The 9,837-nt window shown below is 31.5% G+C and overlaps 1 long non-coding RNA gene across 1 annotated transcript; it reads right to left on the reverse strand.

Moving 5' to 3' along the window:
- Nucleotides 1–1,559, reverse strand: LOC122317530. The gene is made up of 2 exons (XR_006244494.1): nt 1,329–1,559; nt 1–1,001 (listed from the first exon to the last, which is right to left on the reverse strand). It is a non-coding gene; the product is annotated as an uncharacterized LOC122317530 (long non-coding RNA).
- Between the last annotated feature and the right edge of the window lie 8,278 nt (nt 1,560–9,837).

The raw sequence follows: 9,837 nt of genomic DNA on the forward strand, positions 1-9,837 counted from the left end.
TTCTCACGTCAAAGAGTCAATCAGCTTTTTTCCATGGACAACTTTCTTAGTACTACAAAAAAGTCTTTTGGGGAGAGAGAGAGAGAGAGAGCTCCAATAATACAGTGGTTATTTTGCACATCAGAGCAGTCACGAGTGGGAACTCTTCCACAGATCTGAGAGAACAATATTTATTCTCTTCCTCATCTTCGGGTCAGCCAACAACATATAAAACAACGAAACTGATGCCTGCACGCAGCAGCATATTTCTGCAGTACACAATAATACAAGATTGAAATTGATGGCCTCAACAGAATAAGAAACAAAGAGTATTGATTGTGAATGAAAACAACAAGGAAATTTTTTTGTTTAACATATTCTAGATTCTTGTACAGCTCCACCTCAAGGACCACTTCTTGCTTTTTCTTCGATCCTTCTATATTTACATGTGAATAAAAAGTCATCCATGTTGCAACCGAGAAGGCTCCATTGCTTGCATGAACTCTAAGATGTGATCATCAAGTCCTCTGTATACAGGACAAGTTCTTGAGGCAAGATGCATGCCAAAGGTAATTTCAAACAGCTCAGGAGGGATAGACAGGGAAGGAGAAGATGAGTTGGGTGGAAACGGGGAAAGGTAATTACTAAGTTCTATATCAATTAACTTTGATATATAACTTATAACAAATTAAAAAACAAAGACAATAGGTATGGTGTAAGGTCTTACAAGATCAAGAAAAGGTCTTACAAGGTCAAGAAGACCAAAAATAAAGAAAATTGAAAGAAATAAATAAAGAAAAGGTTGGATGAAGAAGAGGGTATAGATTAAAGCTCAGGTAGGATAGCACCCAATCAACATGAACAGGCCAACATCACAATAGAACTCCCATCCTCAAATTGAATGCCAGCAGAGATGTCTGCTGCAAGAAGTTCTCTTTTGCCATGGATTCCAATTTCCAAAGGGTTGAGTACGGTTGTGATGGTGTTCATGGATTCATGCATGACAACCGCATCAAGGTGATCTGCACCAACAATTATATATAATGTGAGACCACATATATTTAGAGGATAAGAAAAACAGGAGATAATTAACTCTAGATTAATCATGAATTTTGCTGGGGTTACGATTTGAGCTACGGCAAAAATCACATTAGTCATTTATATGAAGTAGAAACAATCTTTGTCTTTCTGATAAACTGTGTATGGCTGAGAAAAAGAGGGAAGAAAAAAAGGTTGAACACTGAGGATACATATAAGGATAAGAGAGTGGAATAGAGAATGTAAGTTCTGCAAAAATGGAATTACAAAGGTTTTTGTAATGGCATGTAAATCTTTCACTATATTCATACCTTGCAGAAACTTTTGTCTCGCTTTCATCTTTTCTCTTCCTCACACAAACACACACGCAGAGAAGAGAGAAACAGAGAGCGAGAGAGAGAGATGTGAATGGAAGAAGAAGAAGAAGCAAGTGCAATGTGAGAAAAAAGGTGTGAAGGAGCCGAAGGCTTTTATGGGGAAAAAGGGATGGGGACAACAAATGGGCTGCACCGATGGACCTGAAAGCGACAGGTTTAGGCCCAGGAACAATGTATTTTATTTTATTTCGAAAATTGACAGACTGACGTCAGTAGAGTGACCCTCGCCGCCGGGACTTGAGCGTGGTGCCCGGCCGACCGCCTCGGGTAAAATAAAGGCAAAGCGAATGAGGCTGAGTAAATAAGCCAAACGGTGCCTGCCCTAATATTAATAGAAAACTGCGACATACGCAAAAAGATTATATAAAATAAATTTATAAATTAAAGTGACTTTATATAATCTATTAGATCTGCATTATAATAAATATAAATTTATAATTTGACACACTACATAAAGCCATATCAGTTTATAAATTTATTTGTGTGTAATATTTTTATGGTTAAAATATTTTTCATATTTTAATAATATTTACTTACAGTTCCCATATTCGGCCATGTCCGTACCATTAGAGAACCAAATGATCCTCTCTTCTAGTCCATGTGACAGCTTTTGGTCCGTTGGTGGAAATTTGGGGTAGGGTCGGTATGCTCGTGGGGCTCCCAACCAAATTTTGGTATGCTTTTGTGGCCAAAGTTCAGCCATTACTGCACAAGCCGCGAAGTTAATCCCAATCTTACAAATTTTTTAAAATGTTTATATAAAATATAATAAATAATTTAATTTTTATAAATTTTAAAATAATAATAATATTATAATAATATTTTATTCAATTTTCAACTTTTATCTAAAATTATCTCACGTCATCTCATTATTTAAATAACATCTAAATCATCTCACTGTTTAAATAACATTTAAATGAAAAAAATAGTTTTTTCTTATCATTTTTCAGATTTTTTTAAGTTTAATTTATTACTCTCGTAAGAAGTAAATACCAAGTAATTAATGCCGGTTAAAGGTTAAAGGCCTTGAAAGATGGAGTGATTAGCTTTCGAAGCTATAGCTGGCACGAAATGATTAGAGCCTGTTTCTCACATACAATTATGGGCCAATTACTTTTGGTAATTATATTTTATGAGTTGTTTGTAGATTTTAATGCAAGGATTAAGGTCACTTTTGAGACTGCTGTAAGACTTGTGTCTGCTTAATATAATCAGTCAATTGTGTAACAAAAGGGCCCGAATTGGGCAAAAAGATGAGGGAACAAGGAATCTTGGTAACTGTAATAAACCTTTAAAAATTGCTTGAAATTTCCCAAACAGAAATTTTTAAAAAAAAAAAGAGAGGGAAAAAGAGGTGTTTGTTTTTGTTATTCTATTGGAGTGGCTGTTGAGGGGAATGGAACCTCGAGGGGTTGAGGGGAAGGCATCACTATCACGGTCTCCTACAATATGGTCAAAGTAATGTAAAAATCACCTTCCCCAACTTCTTGGCCTGCGTTAATTTAAATTTTGTCTATAACATTGTTTCACATGCTTTGACTCTTTCACTGGTTTTGAATGTCCTAGAGCCAACAGCACATGTTGCCCCATTAGTCATGAATCATGAAAAGTAAACAAAAGATGAAATATGAGACACCCAATTCGCATATGTACACCATTAAACACAATTTAATATTCATTTTGCTACTCAATTTGCTCACAAAATGATGTGTGAATTTGAACTCAATCGTTTTTTCTTTCCTAAAAGATAAAGGATAAAGAATACGAGACCAAATGTTGGTATTCTTTATCTGGATATTATTATAATAACACTCTCATTATATGTCAAGAAGTACTTTAAGATGGATTTAAATAAATCCATAAAGAGATACTCTGTATACTCTCCATTTCAGGTCATGTTTAGATAATAAAATTGTTTTATTTCATCTCATCCGGTCTCATTATTACAATTTTTTAAAATTTCTATATAAAATATAATAAACAATTCAATTTTTTCAAATCCATTTAATTCAACTTTCAATTTTTATCTTAACTTATCTCATTTCAACTTACTATCTAAATAACATCTTAAGACTCTTTACTCATTCTTTCTATTCTTATATGAGGACTTTGATAATCTCCGAAAAACATATAGTAATAGAACGTTAAGAGGAAATAATTTGATCTCCATCACTCCAGTGATGAGAAGCTAGGAAAGGTTGCAATTACCTACGTTCTTCTTCTTCTCTATTTTTTTTTTTTTTTAAAAGAATAAGTAAATAAATAAATGTGTGTGCAGGAATAGTGTGGTGGTGTTAGATTTGTGAGTTTTGTCACAATGCACAGGTAACGTCAACTGGGGATGGGTATGTATGCAATCTCTTCCACAATCACTCATAATTAGCTCCATGGCCTGTGGCTGCAACATCTCAACCAGGTGATTGGTTTCAGTTTCCGGAGCATATTCGTGGCTTTTACTCCATCTTTTGCCCATACTTTCTATCTCTTGCATGCATACCATGTTTCATTTTCTCTTATTCTATAGTGTTTTATATCCTGATTCAGCCCCCCACCTCTCTCTCTCTCTCTCTCTAAAAAAAGAAGAAGCATAAATTAATACGTCCTATGTGAGTCAAGAGGTCTAAGACATAATGATGTACCATCCACTTGGAACTTGGCTGCTTTGTTTCTTGAAACTCGAATTGGATCTGCCTAATTTCGTTGCATAATTACTCAGGCCGGGCCTGGATTTTAGAAACTTTCCAAACCTTCCAAGTAATCGATATCCTGTCATGGGCTGTTGTTCTGTTCCATTCGGTTCCATTGTGCCTTCTCATTGCCTATTTCAAAATTGAAGTTTAATATATTGGCGGTTAGTTTGAACTTATAATATTGCTTAAATATTTAATATTATTCAAGAAATTAAAGCAATGCAACTAAAGAAGGTGGAAGGGGGGTTTTCGTACCAATCGGGCCAACTCAGGCCACTCTACTAAAGCTCGCAGACCATGACTTGGCGGGTTAGGAGATGACACGGAAGATGCCCAGGCCGGCCCAATAAAGGAGAAGTGATCCTGACTTGAACTTGGAGCATTAATGAATGAAAGATCGATCGTGATCCTGTCATTTGCAGTATCATCCACATTAAATTCGACGTTGAATGGCCGGTACCAAAATTGAGCTCCTATTACTAACAGAAACGGCCACATTAAATGTTTCGCCATGCCATCCAAAATAGGGGTGATCATTATAGAGATAAAAGGTTTAGGGATCCTTAAAGTAATTTCGTATAAATAGAAAAATATAAGGAGGTTAATCACTCTTTAGACTCTTAGCTTTTCCTCTATTTTTCCCATAAAATGTACTTTTTGACTTTGGTATCGGTGGTGTTAGAGACACACGACCATTCTAGTGTTCCCTTCCTTATGGGCATACGAAGCATCATCGGAGCTGGTGGTTACAAAACTCCCGCCTTAACAGGAGGGCAAGTCAAAACAAACCATATTGCCATAGGAGTCAAGTCACTTAAATCGTACTTGACTCGAAATTATCACCGGATAATCTTTCTATGATCAACTGATAGAGAGAAAAATTCAGGCAGAACATATGCACCAAATCAACCCCATTAATGGTCAAATCAAGCTCTAAGAAGATTTAACACATTAAATTCCTGGATTAAGCTCTAAGCGGCATTGGTTTATGTGCATGTATATGCTAAAACACATTTTTTGGAGATTGACTTTACCATTTAAGAAAAGCTTTCACATTAGATTATACATCTTTGAGTGAAAATATTATTATTTTTTTATTATTAATTTTTTTCCTAAAATTAATCTTTTTATTTATTTTTTACAATTAGCATCCACTACATACATTTGGCATTAATAATACAAATATAATAATAAAAATATAATATATTATAAATTTATAATAATAAAATTAAGGTGAAGGTGAATGTTTTTTGTGTTGTTGAGAGAGGGAGAAGAGGAAAGGGTTGTGTGAGAGAGAGTGAGCATAGAGAGAAATAATTAGTAAAATAAGATTTGTAGAGTGAATAGTGGATCTCTAAATTTATATAAGTACTGTTTATAGTTATGTAAAAATATAAAAATATATAATTCAATATAGTGAAATTTAAGATTATTTTATACAAATATGTCTATGCATATGCCGATGCATAATTCAATAACACTGCTCTAAGAAGTGTTACCATGTGAGATACTAGAAATTAAGCCCCTTAAAGAGTAATGCCATACTGGATCTCTCATCATCTATAAATAGATGAATAATATTATATATAATTATTTTTTCATATTTTCTGCAATTGTTGTTGATTCTAAAGACTGAGAGGTGCATCCTAAAGACTCTCTGTAAACCTTAATTATCGACAATCATATCACATTTTCTGACTTAATCCTGGAAGGTTTCCTTCTTTCGAGATCCTGAGTTTCCATTCTTATTGCCGGATGATTATACGACTGGGAGTCAGGGAGGCTTACCAGGAAATTGCTTCAAGTTTCAACGCGGTTTGTACAATCAACTCTTCAGTCTCTTCAAACAATTCACCAAAAAAGCCAATTTTCAAAGTAGCATCGGAGTATAGAAGTTGGAATCTAGCTAATTCCCGACCTCATACAGATGGGGAAGTTGATGTGACCCTCGATAGTCCTTGAAAGTTGAAACAGCTGCACTGTAAAGGAGACCCATGTTGGGACAATGTTAATACAACGGACACATACATTACCAGTTTGATAAATGAAAACGGATAAATTCACAATTATTTTTCATAATTATGTTTAAATAAAAGATATTTTTATAAGATAATTATAAAAATAAAAGCATTTTATCAAAATATCTTCATTTTAAAACATGATTATATATATATATAAAGAATTGTGTATAAATCATTATACTAAGTACATGTTTGGAATTGACATAAAAAATATAACTTATAGCCTTAAAGTTTATAGTTTATAACTTAATTAATAAGTTTTATTATTAAAAAGATATTTACTGTTAGGTAACTATATATTTAAAGTACTTTCAAACATGTTACATTTGTTTGAAAATAAATTAAAAAGTGATTTTTGAAGTAGAAATTTAAATTTTCAAAAATTATGTCCATATTCTTAAAAGTTTGAAAATTGTAGTTATCTTAAAGTTATATGTGTCTTTTTGTCCATTAGCATTCTTTTTAAAATTCGAATTATGTTTTACATTATCTGAAAAATCACGTATATTTTTCCTTAAACGTACTTTTTAACTTATTTGAGATTAAAAGTATTTTAATATCTAATACCCAAACAATTTAATTTTTTCATTAAAGAGATTTTAGGGCTTTTTAAATACTTTTTAAGATTCTTACCATAATATCAAATAGGCTCTAATAGATACGACCCAATAATTAAAAAAAGAAAAAAAAAAGGTACAACCAAATGATCAGTTCCACTCAAATGACTTATACAAGGCATACCAAATAGTAAACCAATAGAGTTTTACTATATACAAGCACAGTCATGTACTAATCTGTGTACCAATACTGATTCATTTATATTTAAAATTTAAATTAACAATATTTTTAATAAAATCTATTTTTTAACCAATCACATCATATTGGTACATATATTAATACACAAATATATTTACAATTATATTTTTCCAAACCAATAATGTCGAAAATATGGATAAAAAAGAGAGTTTGAAAGATGTATGGCATCAGGATATTTCTAGTTTTTTATTTTTTTATTTTTTGGTAATAAATCGGGGTCCAAATGGCAGCAATTTGATTTTCTGGAGAGACATTCATTTGGAAGAGGAAAGAAACAAAAACCCTGCAAAGATTCCCAGACACAGAGAGAGAGAGAGAGAGAGAGAGAGAGGTGAATAATTCGAAATTTTTATCTGTGGTAGTCCATATATGTATACAATTTCCAAGTAAAACGGTAACACTTCCGTAACATATTAGTGAATAGTACTGTACTGGAGACAGTTTTTTGTTCTCTTTTCATAATTCATATATATATATATATATATACATACATATATTTATTTCTATCATTCTATTGTAATGCTCATTGATCTTGAAGAACATGGAACTCGATCGATTATTGTGTGGCTTGGTTTGCAACTTCAAGATTATTGTGCATTCTCTTCAAAGAAAAAACACTCAAATACAACTAAAATTAACTGAACTTGTGATAGCAAAATGCCAAATGGCCTATTATCCTTAGAATGAATGTGATAGAAATTCCCTATAGTTTTTCTTCTAGCTAGCCTCTTGGGATAGAAATTCCTGAAAAATTCATGTGAGCAATTGTAAATACAATAAGATCTACTTTATGTAATTATCTTTCTTTCATCTTAGATCTTAGAGTTTTTATTATTATCAAGAACTCTAAAAAATCTAAGTTGGAATGATAATAGCATTCTAATAAACCAATTGTCTTGGCATGCATGCATCCTAGGCCAAGTTAATTTGTCTCATTTTCTATGGGAGTTCCAACTGCATAAGATTTGCGTGCATCTTTAACTTAAGCCCACATTTTTTGGCATCTCCTAAGTTTTAGAGTTCAAATTTTGAATTTAAATATGAATTCACCTTAAACTATTAGTATTGGCTGTTTGAAGATTTATTGAATTTTCTAATGGGATTGAATCTAAACTATGGCTCAAATCCGACTTGCGAGATCGTCTACAATTTCCTGTCGTCTTGATCCCTCTTGTCTGTTTCTAGCAAACAATTATAAAGCTACTTGATCATAATTCACTCTTCATTCACGTTGTTATTATATAATATATATAAAATTAAGCTAAACTTATAAAATAAAAATTCAAATTGTATAGAGTGGGAATTCTAGCTCTTTCCGATGGTAACAGAAACCTCCATGACAAGCTCCTTCAAACTCATGATGTTCTTCTGTGGATTGGACAGCTGACTTCAGTAGTTAGAAAAGTCTATATGAGCTTGGTCTCCACTCTACATCTGCAACGATCCAGCCAAACCAAAGGAACAGACAGCAATAATATTGGTTCAAACGTGAAGAGTGAGTCCAAAAGGGTAGCCAGTAAACTGCTTCACACTTGAGCTGAGATCTGAAGAATGATTATACAAAAGGGTCAATATGCATATAATGGTAGTAGATTATGGCTCTATTTTTTTTAAAAAAATTTATTAAATTTTATTTCTGGTTTTTAAGGTTTCTTTTTTTCAGAATTTTTCTTTTTCCTTGTGACACCCGTTGTTCGTTTATTGGTGGGAACGTAAGTGCGTGGCTTATGAGTTTCAGCCAAGGCTTAACAGATCTATAATGAAAGATTTTAAGAGTTTTTTGCAATTTATTTTTTAAATATCATTTAAATATAAAACATTTATTAATTTCAAATTCTTAATTTTTTTCATCTACCTATTCATTACAATTTTTTCAAATTCTAAATAAAAATTATATCAATATATTTTGTTTAATTTTATAATATTTTTATTTCTATTTTTTTCAAACTCATTAAAATATCTTAACTAACAATATTACAATAGTTGTCATTGTTGAACCCAAAATTTCAAGTTTTGTGTAATTATATATCTACACATAAATTTTGATGATAACAAATAAATTCAAAAAATAAAGGAGTTTCAAACTCAAGTTGTCAACGCAATGGAGTCAAGCAAATCAAGGAAACAAGCATGAGCAAAAAGATAATAAGTTCACATTAAAGTCATAGAGTAATGTTATAAATTTCTTTAAAATTCGAAATTAGGATTAATGCTCAAAATTAATATTTTGATAATAACAAATGAATTCAAAGAATAAAGGAGTTTCAAACTCTAGTTGTCCACACAATGGAGTCAAACACATTAAGGAAACAAGCATGAGCAAGAAGGGAATAAGTTCACATTAAAGTCAGAGTAATGTTGTAAATATTTTAAAAATTTGAAATTAGGATTAAGGTTCAAAATTAATATTTTATCATAAAGCATTAAAATACATTTTCCACATGTGCATAAATATTTTGAAAATTAAATTTGAAAATTTTGAAAGATGATTGATTGTCATCTTTCATATGTGCATACCTTGATTAAAGGGTTGAATTTTGAAAATATTAAAAATGATTGATTGTCATCTTTCACATGTTTATGTTTTATTTGAATATTTTCAAAAGTAATTGATGTTTTTTTTACTTATGCAAAAGGTAGATAATTTTGTTTGAAATATTTGAAAAGTAAAGTGTGCTCCTTTTGTCATATGCAAAAAGTAAAAAATTAGATTTGAATTTTTTGAAAAGTAAAGTGTGATTCTTTTGTCATATGCCAAAATTAAAAGATTAGGTTTGAAGTTTTTGAAAAATGAATGATGTTGTCTTTGATAATTGAAAAAGAAAAACCTCTTATTTGAATTTTTTGAAAAAGTGAATAATGTTATTTTTGATATGTGATTTTTTTTTTAATTTGAATATGAAGTCTCATATGCCT

The sequence above is a fragment of the Carya illinoinensis genome, chromosome 1 (assembly GCF_018687715.1).
Source record: "Carya illinoinensis cultivar Pawnee chromosome 1, C.illinoinensisPawnee_v1, whole genome shotgun sequence".
NCBI classification, from domain to species: Eukaryota; Viridiplantae; Streptophyta; class Magnoliopsida; order Fagales; family Juglandaceae; genus Carya; species Carya illinoinensis.